The sequence below is a fragment of the Meriones unguiculatus genome, chromosome 3 (assembly GCF_030254825.1).
Source record: "Meriones unguiculatus strain TT.TT164.6M chromosome 3, Bangor_MerUng_6.1, whole genome shotgun sequence".
Taxonomy (NCBI): domain Eukaryota; kingdom Metazoa; phylum Chordata; class Mammalia; order Rodentia; family Muridae; genus Meriones; species Meriones unguiculatus.
Window position 1 is genome coordinate 20,503,785 of NC_083351.1, and position 19,360 is coordinate 20,523,144.

At 50.2% G+C, this 19,360-nt stretch overlaps 1 long non-coding RNA gene across 2 annotated transcripts in view; it reads right to left on the reverse strand.

Moving 5' to 3' along the window:
- LOC132652731 (uncharacterized) overlaps positions 1-18,397 on the reverse strand; it is a 32,866-nt gene extending 14,469 nt beyond the window's left edge. The window contains exon 1 of one of the 2 annotated variants that reach the window (XR_009590304.1): positions 17,807-18,397. This is a non-coding gene — a long non-coding RNA (uncharacterized LOC132652731). Of the gene's footprint in view, positions 1-10,993; positions 11,315-17,806 lie in introns of those variants that run through there. The other variant, XR_009590303.1, reaches the window with a different exon arrangement.
- Positions 18,398-19,360: the final 963 nt, after the last annotated feature.

Consider the following 19,360-nt stretch of genomic DNA (forward strand, 5'->3'; position numbering starts at 1 on the left):
CACTGCTGGAGGACCCGTGCATGGCCCATCTGGTGTCCTTGTGACCTCAGGGCTCAGTCCTAGTGCCTCTCAGGATCTAGGGCTACAGTATCTGACCCAGGCCAGCAACTGAGGCTGCAGAAGAGAGAAGAATGGCCACAGGGCTGCGAAGAGGCTGGGGAGCTCTGAGGGCAGGACTGCCAGGTTCATGGTCTCCGAGCCCGGCTCTCCACTCCTTGCCTTCCTGTTTTCTGTCTTTTTCACTTTCTGCAGAGTGGCCTCTATTTCTCCCCCTGCACTTGGCGTCTGCCCAATGGGAACTGAAAGGTGAAAGCCGGCGGCAGCCTCCTGACCTCAAAGACACTAGGGAGCCTTCCCTGGCAGCTCCAGGAGAAAAGCCCAGGGAGGGAGACATTGCTGTATTGCCATCCTGCCCAAGGGGCTTCAGAGCCAGGAGGCCTTAACCTCTTTCACGAAAACAAGCACCTCAGAAACTGGCTAGGTTTTAAATTTGACTCCAGTGGGAGGACTCTCCCCTTCCCATTCCCCCTGTGCTGCCTGCGGCCTCACCTGGGACCCTCCGAGGTCATCCTCGGAGGTCATATGAGTCTTGACAACTCACCTCAGCAGGTCGACTGCTGAGCGTGAATCCTAGAAGAACGCTCTCGCCACCCCTGGCATCCTGTCAGGCATGTATAAAGACACTTTTTGCCCTGAAAGGATGATTATTCAGAGAACAGAATGGAGACAGCCTGAAGGGCCATGAGTAGGAAAATGGGGAATGGTGAGAGGAAGGGAGGGAAGGACGGGAAAGGAGGGAAGGAGAGGGAAAGGAAGAGAGAAGTGGAGAGGAAAGGAAAGGGGGGAAAGAAGGAGGAGAGGGAAAGCACCTCAGCCTTTGAACCCTTCAGTGCAGCCTATAACTTCATTACCAGGAACAGGGTCCAGGCAAGTGTGAGCCCGCCACCTGACCACCCGCACTCAATCCCTAGAACCCACACAGCGGAAGGAGAGAACCAACTCCTGCACGTTGTCTTTCACCCACATCTGGCAGGCGCGTGCGCACACACACACACACACACACACACATGTGCGCGCGCGCGCGTGCTCTCGCACGCATACAAATAAATATAAAAAGGATTTTAAAAACTGAATGAGATCCACCAATAATGAGGTCTTCCTAACACAGGGAAGATATCTTGTGATGTTATCATTAAATGGTTAAAAAGCCTCGTGCACAAAGAAATACAATATGGCACCTTTTTAACTGTTTAAAAACACAGAGCCAGATGATAATGGCCAAGCATACCCGTGTGTGTGTGTGTGTGTGTGTGTGTGTGTGTGTGTGTGTGTGTGTGTTTGTGTGTGTGTGCATGTACGTATGCATGTGTGTCTCTGTGCATGTGTTTGTGTGTATATCTGGGTGTGTCTATCTGCTGTATATCTGCCTCTGTGTGTGTGACTGTGTGTGTGTGTCTTACACATGTGTGTGTGATTTGTGTATGTGCATAAACACAGAAAGAAAGGCCTTCAGGGCTGTAGAGCACACGAGAGAGAGTGGTGATGACAGAAGTGGGCAAAACCTAGAACAAGCAAGCGGTCCACACAGCAGCGCCTTTTTCTGTGTGTGACCTGCTTGACTCTAAGGATAAGAAAGTCCGGGATCATCCTGGAGTAACAGCAATGCTCTCGAATGAACAAAAGAAGGACTGTAGCAGTGAGCACTGCTTGTTAAAACTCAAGCTCCCTGAACACTAAGCACTGAGAGAAGCAGAGGGAAGGCCTGACACAAAGGATGAGGCATGTTTGCGTGAGCGGGTGCTCGCCAACACACAGCAAGTGACGCATTAGCATACACCCAACAGGCCTGTCGTGAAAAAACAAAGCATTGAGAGTGCATAGGAATACAGAGCCTTGGAGTGTGGGCCTCGCCAAAACCAGAGCAGAAGTGTCTCTGATATTATCATATTATCCCAAGACCTTAGAACTGTCACAGCACAACCCCAGCCTCAGTTTCTCTATCTGATAAACAGCATCTGCCTCATAGGTTGATGTTGAGTCTGACTTGAGTTAATGTACCCAAAACAGTACAGGGGACACATGACAAACATAAAGATGGCTGTTATTATTGTCATTGCTGCTGTTATGGTTGTTTCCAGTATTTAATCTAGAAAAGGGGTTGAGGACCGAAGGACAGAAGTAAGCACTTCAGTTTTGTTTGTTTTGAGTCAAGGTCTTGCTAGGTAGTCCTGGCTAGTCTGCTACTCACTAAATAGCCCAGGCTGGCATCAAACTCAAAGCAGCTTCCCAAAGCCCCACCTCAGCCTCCAGGGCACTAAGATTACAGGTACATACACACACAGAGATTAAAAGTAAGAATTTCCTTGGTCCTGGGGCTACCTGCCACATGATTTTTCAGGAGGAACTACTCTCTGGCCCTGCCCTATGGAGGGGGCTCTGGGCCCTCCTTCTGAGAGGTCACTCGTGATGCCCCCAGAAACAGCTGTGGAGATGAACCTGGAAATAGAGACCCTTAGTCCTGAAAGATGGTTCCTCCCATCCAGAAGCTCGCTTGCATGCCTGAGGATGGGCAGGAGGTGGGTGACAAGAGCTCTGTCACCTGCCCATGCCTGTGATTGAATACAGTTCCAGCATTTCCCTAGCTGAGTGGCAGCCAGGGCTCCAGCTGCATGAAATTGGATGGATAAAATCTGGAGCAGAGGGCACCAAGACCTTGGTTCCTTGTTGTTTTGTCACCAGCTTTCCCAGAGACAAGCCAGCGCATTAAGCTGCTGAAGTCAATAATCAAATGGATGGAGGATAAAAGGAGAGAGAGATTGAGAAGCCCACAAAATTGTCCCTTCCACCAGAGTTCCAGGGTCCTGATGTTGTTGCTGGGAGAAAGACCACCAGCGAGGGGGTCTCTACAAAATCAAAGAGAAAACACTAGGTCTCTGGTGATGGGCTACATCCCATAATCTGATGGTTGTCAGAAACCTTTGTCCTCGGCACTAAGCTTGGCATCATGGCGGGTGTGTCCACTCCTTTCTCCAATCACCGCACCGCCCCCAGCGAGCTGACATTAGTTTCCGTGCTACTCTACAGGAAAAAGTTCTAAGACTCAGAAGGACCAGTCACTCCCAGGGTCCTGGACAGTGGAAAGGGGGACTTGGGACTTTTCCAGGTCTATCTATGTCCAATCCCTGCCCCGCTTTATTGTTTGGCATCCCAGTGATTTTTCCAGAAGACCCTAGAAGAGAGGTCTATGCAAAAGTCAGGCTGCCGAGATTGCTGGGAAATCTGAAGTGATGCCTTTGAGACCTATAAAATGGCAACAGCAGGGTCACCTGGGAGAGGTTGTGTGTCTCAGTGGGATATGGGGTAGAAGATGCTCAGGGCCACCCTGGAGTGTCATTCTTGCCATTAGCGATGACAGTATTTGACAGATGCCTGGGAAAGGTTGTAAAGAGGGGCTTGATCTTCCTGCTGCCAAATTCCTCTATTCCTTCCTTCTTCCTTCCTCCTTTCTTCTTCCTTACTCCTACACGTATCCCAGCCCTTCAGGGGTCCCAGTGGGTACTCTGGCCCTGGCACAATAATAGTGAAGAAAGAGGGACTCAGGGCTCTCTCACACACTCCTGGGACCCATATTCCAGCAGTCAGTGACCGTAAACTGAGGAACCCTCTAAGGGAGTGAAACCCTTTGGGGCTGTGACAAGGTAATGCAAGGGCCAAAGAGGCTATGAGAGAGTCTTCATCTCACTGAGGAAGACCTTGTCATTGCAGGAGCACAGACACAGGGAGACAGAGCCTAGTATCAGAAGGACTAGTTGTCCCTACCTGCCCTTGCACAGTGAATTCCCTAGTGCCCCTCCCACAAGCTCTTGGCAGCTTCTCAGCACCCAGTTCAGCAATGCCCCTGGCTCATTCTCAGCTGGATTCCTTCCTTCCTTCCTTCCTTCCTTCCTTCCTTCCTTCCTTCCTTCCTTCCTTCCCTCCTTCCTTCCTTCCTTCCTTCCTTCCTTCCTTCCTTCCTCAACCAAATATGACATACCAAGTTGCAAGAAGACTAGGCACCTCCCCTCACATTAAGGCTGGACGAAGCAACCCAGTAGGGGGAAAAGGGTTCCAAGAGCAGGTAATCGTGTTAGAAACAGGCCCTGTTCTCTCTTTTGGGAGTACCACAAAAACACCAGGCTACACAACCGTAATGTATGCAGAGGGCCTAGGCTCCTTGCAGGCTCCTTGACTGTCAATTCAGACTCAGTGAGCCCCTATGAGTAAAGCTTAGTTGACTCTGTGGGTTTTCTTTTTTTTTTTTAATTCTTTATTAATTACACTTTATTCACTTTGTATCCACCCCCCCGGGGTTCCCTCCCTCCTTCCATACCAATCCCTCCCTTCCTCCCCCCTCTGCATGCATGCCCCTCCACAAGTCCACTGATAGGGGAGGTCTTTTCCTTCCCTCTGATCCTAGTCAATTAGGTCTCATCAGGAGTGGCTGCATTGTCTTCCTCTGTGGCCTGGTAATGCTGCTTCCCCATCAGGGGGAGGTAATTAAAGAGCAGGCCAATCAGTTCATGTCAGAGACAGTCCCTGCCATGGGCTACATCTGTGCAGGGGTCTTAGGTTATCTCCATGCATAGTCCTTGGTTGGAATAGCAGTCTCAGGAAAGACCCCTGTGCTCAGATTTTTTGGTTCTGTTGCTCTCCTTGTGGAGTTCCTGTCCTCTCCAGATCTTACTGTTTTCCACTTCTTTCCTAAGATTCCCTGCACTCTGCTCAAAGGTTGCCTTTAAATCTCAGCATCTGCATTGATAGTCTTCAGGGCAGAGCCTTTCAGAGGTCCTTTGTATCAGGCTCCTGACTTGTTCCCTCTTTTCTCCTTCTGATGTCCATCCTCTTTGCCTTTCTGGATAGGAATTGAGCATTTTAGCAAGGAGTGGTATGGCTGGATCTTGAGGAAGTGCTATTCCTAGTTGTCTGAGGAAGCACCAGATTGCTTTCCAGAGTGGTTGTACAAGTTTACATTCCCACCAACAGTGGAGGAGGGATCCCCTTTCTCCACAATCTCTCCAGCATGTATTGTCACTTGAGTTTTTGATCTTAGCCATTCTGATGGGTGTAAGGTGAAATCTTAGGGTCGTTTTGATTTGCATTTCCCTTATGACTAAGGATGTTGAACATTTCTTTAAGTATTTCTCTGCCATTCGTTATTCCTCTATCAAGAATTCTCTGTTTAGCTCCGTACTCCATATTTTAATTGTATTACTTGTTTTGTTGCTGTTTAAGTTCTTGAGTTCTTTATATATACTGGATATTAGTCCTCTGTCAGATATAGGGTTGGTGAAGATCCTTTCCCAATCTGTAGGTAGTCATTTTGTTCTGACGACAGTGTCCTTTGCTTTACAGAAGCTTTTCAGTTTCATGAGGTCCCATTTATTGATTGTTGCTCTTAGAGCCTGTGCTGTTGGTGTTCTGTTCAGGAAGTTCTCCCCTGTGCCAATGAGTTCAAGGCTCTTTCCCACTTTTTCTTCTAAGCGGTGTCTGGTTTTATATTGAGGTCCTTGATCCACTTGGACTTTAGTTTTGTGCAGGGTGATAAGTATGGATCTATTTGCATTTTGGGGATAAAACATCCAGTTAGACCAGCACCATTTGTTGAAGATGCTGTCTTTTTTTCATTGAATGGTTTTGGCATCTTTGTCAAAAATCAGGTGTCCATAACTGTGTGGATTTATGTCAGGGTCTTCTATTCGATTCCATTGATCCACCAGTCTGTTTCTATGCCAGTACCATGTAGTTTTTAGTATTGTTGCTCTATAGTACAGCTTGGGATCAGGGATGGAGATACCTCCTGAAGATCTTTTACTGTAAAGAGTTGTTTTAGCAATTCTGGGTTTCTTGTTGTTCCATATGAAGGTGAGAATTTTTCTTTCAAGGTCTGTAAAGAACGGTGTTGGTAATTTGATGGGAATTGCATTGAATCTGTAGATTGCTTTTGGTAAGATGGCCATTTTTACTATATTAATCCTGCCAAGCAATGAGCATGGAGATCTTTCCATCTTCTGATATCTTCTTCTAATTCTTTCTTTAGAGACTGGAAATTTTTTTCATACAAGTTTTTGACTTGCTTGGTTAGGTTTACACCAAGGAACTTTATGTCCTTTTTGGCTATTGTGAAGGGTGTTGTCTCCCTAATTTCTTTCTTGGCCCTTTTGTCTTTTGTATACAGGAGGGCTACTGATTTTTTTTTTTTTTTTAGTTAATTTTGTATCCAGCCACTTTGCTGAAGGTGTTAATCAGCTGTAGGAGTTCCCTGGTAGAATTTTTGGGGTCACTCAGGTATACTATCATATCATCTGCAAATAGTGATACTTTGAGTTCTTCCTTTCCATTTTGTGACTCGGTGGGTTTTCTTGTGGTGTCCTTGACCCTCTGGCTCCTACAATACTTCCTACCCTTCTTCCACAGGACTCGTTGAGTTTCACCTAATTGTTTTCATCAGCTTTCGGTTGGTGGCTCTCCGGTGGTGATTATGAGAATCAGCTGGCTTTGTTATGCAGCTCAGACCTACCTACCTAGGGATGGTGCTACCCCACCATGGGCTAGGCCTTCCTACACCAACCCCCTCTGAAGACAACACCCCTATAGATGTGGCCACAGGCCAATCTGACCAGGGCAAAGGCCCCAGGAAGAAAAGATGGGCCTGAAGGGCCTCTGCATTCTGAAAGCTCGCATGAGGCAGTGCTTTGTGGTGGCTGTTCTTGGTTGTGGCTACCCAGACACCAATTCAAGTATGGAACAGACTTCTGGGGACCAAGCTAGGATCTGAGGGAACAAGATAATCTGGGCAGATACAGGTGGGAACCGGGAGACTTGAGACCTAAATGACGTTATGAAGAGTTCTGAGAACTGCCCTGTCCCTTTCCCTTCACAGAGCATGGTCAGAAGGGTGGTCAGAAGACTGACCAGGATAATGCCTGATGAGGTATCTGTGTACACTCTGAGGGAGGGCTGCTCCGGCTTAGACACAAGGATAAGGGAATGAGGAGTGAGTGGGCTGATGGGGTGCTGAGCTACATCTGCTTGCCTGAGCGCAGATGCTGCAGTGAGGGGAGAGCCAGATACCCAGGGAGAGCTGCCGAGGAAGCCTGTAGAGGGAGGTGGGGGCTGGAGGCCCAACCCCGCTACCTCCTTCAGGGATATTGCTCCTTGGAGCAGCCACCATCAGCCTCATCTCACATGGGATGGAGGACACACATGTCTGTGTGCTGCCTGCATCTGCACAGGGCCAGTCTAGGACCCAGGCTCATTGCATACCCCCTCCTTTCTTCCTCAGACGACATTAGAAGTGAACTTGATGCCAGGTGCTGTGGTGCATGCCTGTAATCCCAGCACTCAGGAAAGCAGAGGCAAGAACATCTCTATGAGTTTGAGGCCAGCCTGGTCTACAAAACAAGTGCAGGACAGCCAAGGCCACAGAGAGAAACCCTGTCTCAAAAAAACCAAGAAGAAGAGAAGTGAACCTAATAAAAATCCTGTTCTTTGTATCAGAATAAAACCTTGTCAGATCCTCTAAGTCACCCTGATGTTTTCGTGCTGAGTTTCGAATCAAACCTTTCCACACGGTAAGGGCCAAGATTTACTGGAAAGACTATAGGCTTTCCAGTGATTCCTGTTGATGCATTTCAGCTTTCTGCCCCTCCCTGGCCAGTGAAGTTCCTGGAGGCAGGGTACTGTGCGACAACCCCAGGATGACAGTGGAAGGGTCTCTGCAGGAAGCTCCTGACACACTCACTGCCCCTGCCTGGGGGGCTGTCTGCCCCAGCCCACAAAGTCAGGAGGGGCATGAGTCGAGGCACAAGGCTGGAAAGGCATGTATAGGGATCAAACACTCCAGGAACTACTTCAGGGAGCTTGTTCAACTTTAATTCCAGAGAACAATGGCTGTATGCCCCTTGGGGAGTGTGGGGGGGGGAGGCTCCAAGGATAGACATACATATTGGTTAAGACTAGGCATTTCAAGGATCCTTGATTTGCACTAAACAGCATGCTCCTATCATATGAACAGAAACATGGTACCTAATTATCATATAGAAGAGGGGAGGGGAGAGCTAGCAGGAAGCTGTGTCAAAGGCCATCTAGCAAATGGGGCTCGGGGTGTCTGTGTCTAAAGACACTCTCTAGTTGAAATCAGGCAGAGAGCATGAGGCCCTGCTGGGGAGAGGAAGTCCTGCACCTTAATGCTGAGCTCAGAATGGCTGTCCGGACTGGGAGGACTGCATCCTCAAACATCAGGGTCCTTCTAACACTAGCCCTATAGCTGCACCCCACACCTAGATACCCCACAAACAGCATGCTGCTTCCCAACTCTGAAGGCCTTCTCTGTCTCTCATGCTTTCCCATAGGCTGCCTCTTACCTGGGACACCCTTCCCACCTCTATCTGGAGACACCTTGACCTCCCCTGGCCTGAGGATGGAAGATGGGAAGGAAAAGCTATGGTCTGTCCTTGTAGGTACCAAGTCTGCCCATGAGCAAATGCTCTTGGTGAGCACAGCCCAGCCAAGCCCAGCACCAATCACAGCACAGGCTTCACCATGGAGCAACCCACCCAAAGTCTCCCCAAGGAGACTTCAGTGGAGGGGCTGAAGTGACTCACCAGCCCAAGCGTGTCTATCCATGCTTGGCCTCAGACACTCTTGACCCCAAAGAAGGACGTTGTTCCTCCCTTCCTTCCTGACCAGACCAGAAAGCTCCAATTTCTTCTTCTTTCATCTCAGTTGGTTCATCTGCCCTGTCCTCCTCCAAGGAGGAGCCATGCTCTGTGTCCCCAGGGTCAGGCATTTGTCCTCTCTTCCACCTTGGTGAACTGAGGTGGTCTGGAGAAAGACAAGTGTCCCCACCCAAGAGTCCAGCTGGTCCCTATGTTCCCCCAGGCCCTCGGCTACTGTGATGGGGTCAGATCTTGCCTGCACACACACGGGATGGAGGCAGGTATAAGTAGGGGTCATGTAAGGCACATCTGGATTCCACGTCAGCAGAGAGAGACAGTGGGGCAGACTTCCTCTTGACAGAGTGGTTCCCAGCCTTGAAGTACAGGCCCTTGAAGTAAGGAGGTGGCTTCTATATCACAGGCCGAGAAGACCGAATCCCCTTCCTGGCTGAGACTTCAGTTCCAGGACACCTACTCTCTGCTCTGTGTGTATCAAGCCAATGTAGGCTTCTGCATCTTCCCAGAAACCTCTTAATTCCCAGGCTCTTTGGCCCTCTGAGTCTCTGAATGCGCTTACGATGCAGAGTCTGTGAGTCAAAGATTTCACCCGGGTATGTTTGCCTTCACCAGAGAAACTCGGGTTCTTTGGGAACTCAGAGCCCAAGTGTAGGAGGGACGGACAGATCAGAAAACCCTCCTCATTAGAGAAGGAAGGTTCCAGACCTCCCATCTTATCCTCTGCAGGAGGAAGAGGTTGGACGTAGGGTCTCGGGCTCTTCTCAGCACTAAATATAGGAGTCCCCGGGAATCCCCAGCCCTATGTTTCCCCTCACTTCTGTACCTCAGTCCTTCTTATCCATGACCCCACAGGCTGAGTGGGTCAAATAGGACCAGAAGCCTCTGGGGATGAAGTCCATGGGCTCAGGTTTGCTGGTTGAAAGACTCCAAGCAGTTCTGCGACTACTGTGGTTTCTGGGCCTTGCCTCTTGCTGACATCACCTTGAGTCGTGATGTCAACAGCCTAGGGACCGGAAACATCAGCCCACTGTCATTCCTGGACTGTCTGTTCTTTCCAGGGGTGCCTGCTCTGCTACAGGGAATCCAGAACTCTACACTGTCTGACTCAACGTGTCCTTTGCTATTAGAGCAGGGATGTTCTCCTGGAAAGATTTGCTTCCCATAGGTGAGAAGGGCCTGTATGGTTGAGGAAAACTGGTTTTCATGGGTCCTCTAGGGCATCAGGGGTTCCTGCCCCCAAGACAGCCTAAGAAGTTCCCAAGCTGGGGCCCCACTTGGCCCCATAGACTTGGTCACAGAGGGTCAGGAGCTCCAGCAAACACCCCAGCTAGCCTGGCTCCATCTGCCTGAGCCCCTGTGGGCTGAAGAGAGCAGATAGAGGCTCCCAGGCCATGCAGACCTAGGCTTGTAAATCCAGCTTGCCCCTGTGGGGCTTGGGCTCCAGCAGGCAGCATACCAATCTCACCTCCAGGACCCAAGGGACACTGGCTCTGTGCTGTCCCTACCCTCATTCCCCACTTGAACGAGTGTGGTCCTCCTCACGGCAGGATCATGTCTTCCTTGACAAGGCTTCCTTAACAAGTGTCTAGAACAAATTAAAATATGTCTGATGGGCAGAGGGGAAGGGAGCTGAGCTACATCCATCTAGGGGAGTCAGTTCCTCGTTCTCACTTCTAGGTAAAGGGGTTCTCACACATACGGCTACAGTGAAGGAAGGGGACTCCAAAAAGGAGACCTAGGTCACTCACTGATGGCGTCCCACAGAAGGCTAAGCATGATATGACACGTGTGTGTGTGTGTGTGTGTGTGTGTGTGTGTGTGCTTATGTGTATGCACATGTGCATGTGTGAAGTCACTCAACAGCATTTGTTGAGTGTCTACTATATGCCGGATGTAGTTCTAGTATGTCAGAAACAAGACAAAGATCCCCATCCATGTGGATCTGAGTATGCAGTCAGGGCAATGAGCCCATAAACAAGAGGCACAGAGCAGAAGTAACTGGAACCCCAGGGACCAGGCAGCTCTCACAATTTTAAAACGTTAAAGGTGCTGCCATGAGAAGGCTCACTGAGAAAAAGACTGGGGCAGACAAAGGCATTTCTCTTTTTATATCATCTGAACAGAGAGGGTCACAGGGCAAGAGATGGGAGTGGAGCCTGCCCACCCCACCCTTTTCTTCGCCCCACGGGCATCGTTCCTGCGGTAGATCTCTCTGTACCCACACTGTGACAAGGCGGCTATACTTCCTCCCTTGCCCCAAAAGGAATTGGAATGCTCACCTGTGCTATACAGTGTGGAGCAACAGTGAGGATTTGAACCCAGCCCTGCAGGGATGAAAAGCCTCTTTGGGAAGGACTCCAGGACAGGTTCCAAGGTGGGGTCTCAGCCTCTTGAGAGTCTGTGGCCTTTCCACAGACCCGAGCTTGGGTGTTGAGTGACACCTTCAGGAGCCCAGCATAGCTGCCTTCTGCAGTAGCTTGACTCACTGTAGCAGGATCAAGAAGAGACCTCTTGAGCCCGCGCCACAGACAGATCTCCCAGGCCTAGCGCCTGCACTCAGAGGCAGCCGGCCTTTGATCCAGAGTCCACATCCAGCTGCTCTGATGTGAAACTGACGCCTTGTGAAGCCAGATCCCATCGGGGGACAGATCAGAACCGTGCGGCCTCATTACTGGTCTGACCTATTTTGCACTCCCCCTCGCTGTGAGCCGAGGTGGCTGCTATAGTAACAGCACAGACAGAGGGGATGCAGGGGACAGAGGCAGCCCCTGGGACCCTGTTCTCTACCTAAAGGAAATAAAACTGATAGACTGTGTGGGGCCCCACAGCCTGGCCTCCCCACTTCCCACCACAGCCCTGGGGCCTGGCCTGGCCTTTCCCTTCCCTCTCCACTGTCCCAAACACTGCTCACATCAGTCAGTACTGGCTCTGTTTAAGGGCTGTGGGAGCAGAAGTGTGCAGAGCTATGAGACTCATGACTCAGTCACTCGTCTCTACAGTAGTGGCTTTGCAGGGCACTCATCTTGAGTTACTCTATGTTGGATCCCAGGGTAGACACCAGGCAGCACTGAGATGACCTGGGACCAGAGATGAGTTCAAAATGGAAAGTCACTTCCGGGAGGCCACATCCTCCCAGTGGAGCACCTCAGACACTGTGTCTTCCTGGTACTTAGGCTTCAGGGATAGTCACACTGACAGTGCGTGGCTATGGGACCCTACTGTATTCAGGTGCCAGCATCCTAAGGCTTGGGTATCCATGGGGATCCTAGAGCCAATCCTCACAATTTCCAGGGACCACACAGCATTAGGGCTGCAGTCCATGGTATGAGGAGCTACCTGGGATCCAGTACCCGCCCCACACCATGCCACCTGAGGCCTTTCCTGTTCTGCATCCTTTTCCTCTTCTTCCTTCTCCTTCTCCTCTTCCTCCTCCAGTTTGATCATTAAAGCTGGTTTTGTAGTCCAGCCTCAGGCTCCTCCCTTCATGCTCAGCCTACCGTTGATATCTTAGGCATAGCCTTCTCGGTGGTTCTTATAAATCATCACGCAACATGCGTGCCGTGCTTCTGAGAGCATTTGTGTTCAATTCCATCTGCCTCATCTCACAGTGAGATCAGTGATGGTCACCTGAGTCAGACATCTCTACACCCCCACCCGGCTCTCTCTCCTATCTATTCTCAATCTCTGCCCTCAGTCTGTTTCTCCTAACTCTCTGTCTCTCTTTCCTCTCTCTCTCTCTCTCTCTCTCTCTCTCTCTCTCTCTCTCTCTCTCTCTGGATGATCTGGGTCAGGGCCACAGAGGATTCTCCTTCACTGTCCCTAAAGAAGGCTTCATTCAGTTCTGCTCTGAGACACGTGTCGGGGAGGCAAGCCTGCAGTGTGACAGGACCTAGAAAAGCTGCTGCCTTGGTAGGACGAGAACAGGGCTACCTCAGCTCCTACCAAGCCTTCCTGTGAGAAGGAGGGGCTTGGTGTCAGAGAGCTGCCGGGCATGGGATGCTTGGGTCCTCTTCTTAGCTGTGATGACAGGACAGCTTGCTTAACATCTCTGGGCATCTACTCCCTCTCCCGTGAAGTGGATGTAAACTCAGGACCACTGTGAAGACTAGATGAAGCCATGGGTGCGAATCATTCCATTGGTAGGTTCTAGAACAGAGAGCAACTTCAGGAAGAGCGGGCTGCACTGCCAGGTAAGATGTCCACACTGATCTCCTTATTATAAGCACTTCATCATAAACGTCTTCCTTAGACAGTTTCCACGTGCACAGCAGACACTGTTTTGGGTGTCTCTATCCAGTTACTTAGCAAACTACCAATGCTACGGAACCAGCAGCCCACTGCAAACCCCAGGGAGCTGCAGGTTGACACTTAGGACCTTTTGCACGGTGGGTGACAAGAGAGCTCGGTGGTAAGTGCACTTGCTAACAAGCCTGCCGACCTGAGCTGGATTCCCAGATCCTCAATGGAGAAAGGAGAGAACGGACTTGCACAACTTGTCCTCTGATCTCCAAATGCATGGCATTAGTAGACTCTTGAACGTGCTCACACACTAACCTACATAAAGGGGGAAAACAAAGACCTTTCCGTGCGCCCAGACCCTTCCCAGCAGTCCTTTCTCCTCCCCAGAGGGATCACCGTCCTTTACGCGTTTCCTATTTCCACACTTCTCGGAAGAAAAATATAAGACTCTTTTGACGAGTTAAATAAGACTCAAAACAGAACAAAACCAAAACAAAAAAAAAAAAAGGCTAAGCACGAGAGGAGTGATGGGTAAATTTGATTCCCTTCCCACAAAGAGATTCAGTTCACCCAACGTCGCATGAAACAGGGCGTGGAAGCAGATATTTTGACATGTTAGCAGTAAATGGCCCCACGCTCTGAATATACGAAGATTCCAGAACGACCCTAATCGAAGGACTCGAATCTTTGAATTGGGGTTTCAAGAAGAAGCCTGAATGGCTCATCAGCGCTCGCGAATATGCGGAGCCTCATTAGCAATCAGGGAATCGCAAACGGAGCAGCAGGGAAAGAGTCCACCTGCTGACTAGGCAGAGTGGGGTTTGGGCTAGGTGGGGGGGAGGGGGCTCCCCCCACCCATTGTCTCCCGGAAAGGGTCGCTCGCTCTTTCAGACTAATTTGCCATTGTCTCGTAAAGCCTACCAGGCAGACCCCCTCATCCTGCAGCAGCTCTGCATCCACAACACACCCCTGGAGAGTCTGTACGGGAGCTTCGGGAGCCTCTTACAAGGATCTTCCTGGTCACTCATTTGCAGTAACATGAACCTAGTAACAGCCCCAATCAATACCGTTGAGCGAATGAGTCCGCTTTCCAGACGGGTATGAGGGAGACTCCACACCAGGCCTTGCATAAGCAGCAGGCACCGGCTCTGCTCCCCTCCCACATGAGCTACTCCCCGCACGTACAAGCAACCCAAATATAGACGCCTAGATCTTCGCTTGTGGAGGGCAGAGCTATCTGAGAGCCAACCATCACATCTCCGGAGCCAACAGGGGCCCTGCCGATGGAGCCCCACAGTCTGATACATTAAGGAGGGAGCTAAGGAGCCCTGGGGATTCTGCTGCGTCTCCTTCCCGGGACCAGGCCTACGGTTCATCGGCGCCTCCCACTCTGGTGTTACTCTCTGCTGGAGTGGCATACCAGTGACCCTCTGAGAGGCGGCAGCAGCAGCCACTGAAGTTCTTCCCCTTAGGGCATTGTGATCCCCATTTCACAGGCAACCCCCAGGGTACATGCCAGGGTCCAAGCCACCTGTCTCTCACACTTGAAAAAGTACCCATTGTGGGAGGCAGCAGCCCTGGGTTGAGGGTGGGGTGGGAGGAGGAGGGGCTTCTAATGGCACCTACAGAGCTGGCCAGAGCAGTCCCAAGGCACAGGTTTACCATTTTATGCCAAGTTCTAAGGCAAGTACCCAAGACAGGCTGAGGGAAGGATGTAAGTGTCCTGTTTCCCTTCCCCCTTCAGGATTGCCTTTGATATGAAACAATGTTTTAATAATAGATGTTCCGCAGGAAATAAAAAAAAAAAGTGAACATCAAAGCCCGGCAGGAGGCAGGGGTGGTTTGGCAAAGCGCTTGCCGCACAGACACGAAGATCTGAGTTCGAATACCCGTCACCTGTGTAAAACCCCGTGCGTGGTGGCTAGTGTCTGGAATCTCAGCTCTGGGGAGGTGGAGACTGGAGGATTCCCGGAGCTTGCTGGTCTGCCCTAATTGGTGAGCTCAAGGTTCTGTGAGAGATCTTGTCTCAAAAGACATTTGCCCTTGACCTCTGGCCTCCACAAACCAGCATGCTACAAGTGCACACACTCTAAAGAAATGCATGAAGTACAGACAAATAAATAACCCCAAATTTTTCATAGCCCAACCCTGACTTAGCCCCTGCTGGTATTTTTCCATCCACCTGTCTGTATTGTATAATCCAGGGATAGAAATCTGTAGGGGTAAAATTAGCAATTTGCATCCACGGTTTTATTTCTCCTCTTTCTTTTTGAGACAGGGTTTCTCTGTGTAGCCTTGGCTGTCCTGGACTCACTTTGTAGACCAGGCTGACCTTGAACTCACAGGGATCCACCTGCCTCTGTGCCACCATGCCCCGCTCACCTTTCTTTTCATAAGCACTTTACCAATGTGAATGTCTTGATGGAGTTTCCCTGTTTCGTGGCCAACAGCAGTCCACCATGTTTTCATACCATAATTATTTTACCTGTCCCCGTGGTCAGGTGGTTATGTGGTTATGACCCTGTGCTCAAACCTTGGTCTCTACTTCTGGCTACTTTCCGAAGGAAGTACTTTCTGAGGGTCAAAGGGCACAGGCACCTGCATTCTTCAGGCTCTGTGTGTGGGAAATTTGTCATTCTGGAAATCTGGCTTGTGCCTGCACCTCATGTGTCCACATGGTGTCTCCGACTCCTTCAGCACCATCCTGACCCTTTACTGATCTGCCTCCCCCCATCCTGCCCAGCCCTTGGGAAACACAATAGAAAAGTTGATACACTGAGATGGCTAAGTGTGTATTTATCTGTAGGCATTTTAAAAAGTCAACATAATTACTCAAGTCCCATTAAGTTTAATTTGCAGCCAATCTCACATCTCTCAGGAAGCAGACAGGGTGCTGAGTGGGACGGAAGAGACAGGTTGGCTCTTTAGAACCAGACGAAATCGATGGCCTGGCTGGGTGGGCCAAGCGGGGGCCTTCCAGTGGATGGCACTCTCGCAGTGGGGAGCCACGTGTCAAGGACTCTGCCAGTGACCCCAGGTCTTCTACCCTCTGCTGTGTTAGCCGGGCAGCTTCCTATAAGCAGGCCACCTCTGGAGCAGGAATGCTGTCCTGCATCCTGGAACACGGCCAGCCCCCAGGGGAACATCCCTGGTGCCCACACACTTAAACCCAGAGAGCCCTTACCAGGACGAATGGGAGGAGCTGGGGGAGCGAACATCCAGCTCAGCTGAGCTCAGATGCGTTTTCTTATTCACTGATGTGTTTGGACAATCAAAGGTGTTTGTGCTAAGAAAAATTCGTGATTCTTTTTCTTTCCATGATGATTGTGAATAATACTTTTGTGCTTTAAGAAATCCTGACTGATCCCAAAGGTGATGGCAAGATCCCATCCTATTTGCATGCTTAGATCTGCTGTTTCGGCTCAAATTCATCTGTGCAGGTGTGTGGGAAAGTGTCTAGACTCATTTTCCCCGGGACTACTCAGGTGTTGGCAGCATTGTTTGCTGAAAAGGACAGCGCATGCGTGCGGGTTCTATGGGTCTCTGTCTTCTGTTCCGTCACCCCTTTTGTCAATTCTTGGTTTATCTTCGCTGCTTGCTACTAGGTTCACCAGCCTGAACCAGCGGCTGTTGCTCTCCCAAGTTCTGTTGAAAAGTTAGTTGACGAGTCTGATTGTGTTAAAACTTGTGTATTGACTTCTATCGGGCCCCAAATTGTTACGTTTCCTTCCCCCCCCTCAATATTTTGCCTCCCACAAACTAGGTGTCTAAGTTACTTTTCCGTCGTTGTGTTAAAGTACCCTGATGACTTGAGAGGAAGCGTGTTTATTTGGGCTCACACTTCCGGGAGGGGGTGGAGCTACAGCCTGTTATGGTGGGGAGGACAGGACAGCAGGCAAGGAAGGCTTGGCTGCAGGAGCAAGAGGCGGATGAGCCGCCCTCAGGAAGCAGGAACTGAGCCCGAAGAGGAACCCCTACACAGCCTGGAGGCCTGCCACCCACTCCCTTCATCAAGGCTCCCAGGTTCTCCAGCCTCCCAAACAGTGTCACCAGCTGTCCACACCCGTGAGGCTGTGGGAGGTACTTCATCTTCAGACAAGTCCGCTCCCTGCCTGGGAGCTGCAGCCCCAGACCTTTGTAATTTAAAATTCTTTTGCATGTACTCACATGTCAAGTCACACACATAGAAAGTCAGAAGTCAACTTGGGGGAGCCGGGTCCCTTCTGTCATGTGGGTCTTCGGCTTGCTACCCTCAGGAGCAAGCACCTCTGCCTACCGAGCCATCTTGCTGGGGGGGCTTTCTTCAACGAGAGAGGACCTCACTAGGAAGCCAGGTTGAATCATCCTTCTACCTCTAATAACATATTTTTGAAGCTGAAAAATTTTTTCTTTTAAAAATATTTTTAGGGTTTGTTCCTGGACCTCTCGGTTATTCCAGCCCCCACCCCACCCCCACCCCTGCAAGAGGCTGCTCTCATTAAAAAGAGGTATATTTACGCCTCGGGTGTAATACAACTTGAGCTGGCCCATAGCCCATTTCTTCCCATATGTTACAGTTGTGTTAATAAAAAGAATTTAGAAACAGAAAATAAATAAAAGATATTTTAAACCATTTGTTGTTATTAGCGTAGAGTGGGGGTCATCACCATACTACCCTTTTATGGGGACAGAGTAAATAGTTCAGGCTTTGAAGACTCTCTCTCTCTCTCTCTCTCTCTTTCTCTCTCTCTTTTTCTCTCTCTCTCTCCTCCCATTGTACTATGAGAGTGATAATACATGTGTCAGTCAGCTTTCCGTTACTGCAACAAAATACTCTGAGATAGCCAGGTTATGAAGAAAGAAGGTTTACTCACATCAGTTCAGGAAGGTTTCAGTCCATGGCTGGCTGACGTCATTGCTTTGGGCTTGTGGCGACCCAACACGCTGTGGATGGAGACCATGTTGTAGTGAAGACTCTCACCCCATGGCACGATTCAAAAATGGGATCAAAAGGAGGACACCAGGGTCCCCCAAGCGTCTTCTAGAATACGCCCCGGTGACCTGACAGCTCCCACTAAGCTCCTAACAGTTCCAGCATCACCACCCTTTGGCAGGATGCACTGGGAGGCAAGATTTTAAAATATGGGCTTCCGAGGAATATTCCAGATCTACTGCAAAGAGAAACCCGTGGAAAACCAGCTTTGGCTATATTCTAATAAAAATGCACTCCCAAACACGGACATTGGATTTTGTGCAATTTCAAGTATCACGGAGTATTACACTCTGGATGGTGGCCCAGGCTGGACTCATAGGTCATAGTTACAGCCTTGAGCAGAGCAAAGCGGATCCATTTCAATGACTCCACTCTCACGGAAGCTCATTACACCCACCTATGAAGCTATAGAGCTGGAATTAGTGAGCTAGTTAAAGCCCCTGGCATAAAGCATGTCCCCTTCCCTCTCTGCGATATGAATGCCTGTCAGTGGTCCACTGGGCTGGGCAGATCTTCTTCACATAAGCCCAAATCAGCCTGTGTCCATGACTGCTCAGTCTGTCATCTTGGCATTCACTTTCACTCCCTGGCAAAAGAAACCAGGCCAAGCTTGTGGCCAGCAGGGCTGGGAGAGCCAGATCCTCACACAAACACAACCCTAGGAGAGTTATTCTAGCTGCTGGACCAGACCACCATTGGTAATGGATGCCGCTCTTTAATGCTGCTGGGGAGACACACCCCTCTTTAATCTGCTGCAGTGTCATTAGGAGAGAAAGTGTTTGCTACGGGAGCTCCCAGGGCCTTTGGAAACTGCAAGATCAGCTGCCAAGGCAGCTCTAGCCTTACCCTGCCCTGCCCAATCCAGCCTGGAGCCTCAGAGAGGTGGCTGGGGGGGGAGGGGGAGGCTAGTTTGGAGCCCTGGAGCCCCGGGTCCTGTTTCCAGGCTCTTCTGACCCAGGGAGACAGTGGGTGGAGGAAAGGAAGGAAGAAAGAAGAGAATCCCACATGGGGGCCCCCCAAGCTCCCCACCCATGGGCATGTCAGAGAGCAGAGCATGGGGGCCAGGCTGGGGGATGTCTATGCTTCCTACCAAGAGGAGCAACATGCCTTTGGCTGGGGTTCAGTACTCTCCCCAAACTGCTGCCCTAAGCCAGGAAAACACCCATCTCCTGGTCAGGCTAGCAGGAATACTGCTTGTTTCGATTACTTGTTTTAATGTTGTACGTGTGTGTTTATCTGTGTGTGCGTTTGTTCACATGAACATGGTTAACTGTGGAGGACAGGAGGGGACATTAGATGCCCTGGAGCTGAAGTCACAGCCAGCTGTGAGCCATCCAGCCTGGGTGTTTGCAACTGAGCACCAGTCCCCTGCAAGAAGGACGTGCACTCTGACCTCTGAGCCATCTCTCCAGTTCCTCAATTTTGTGTCTATATT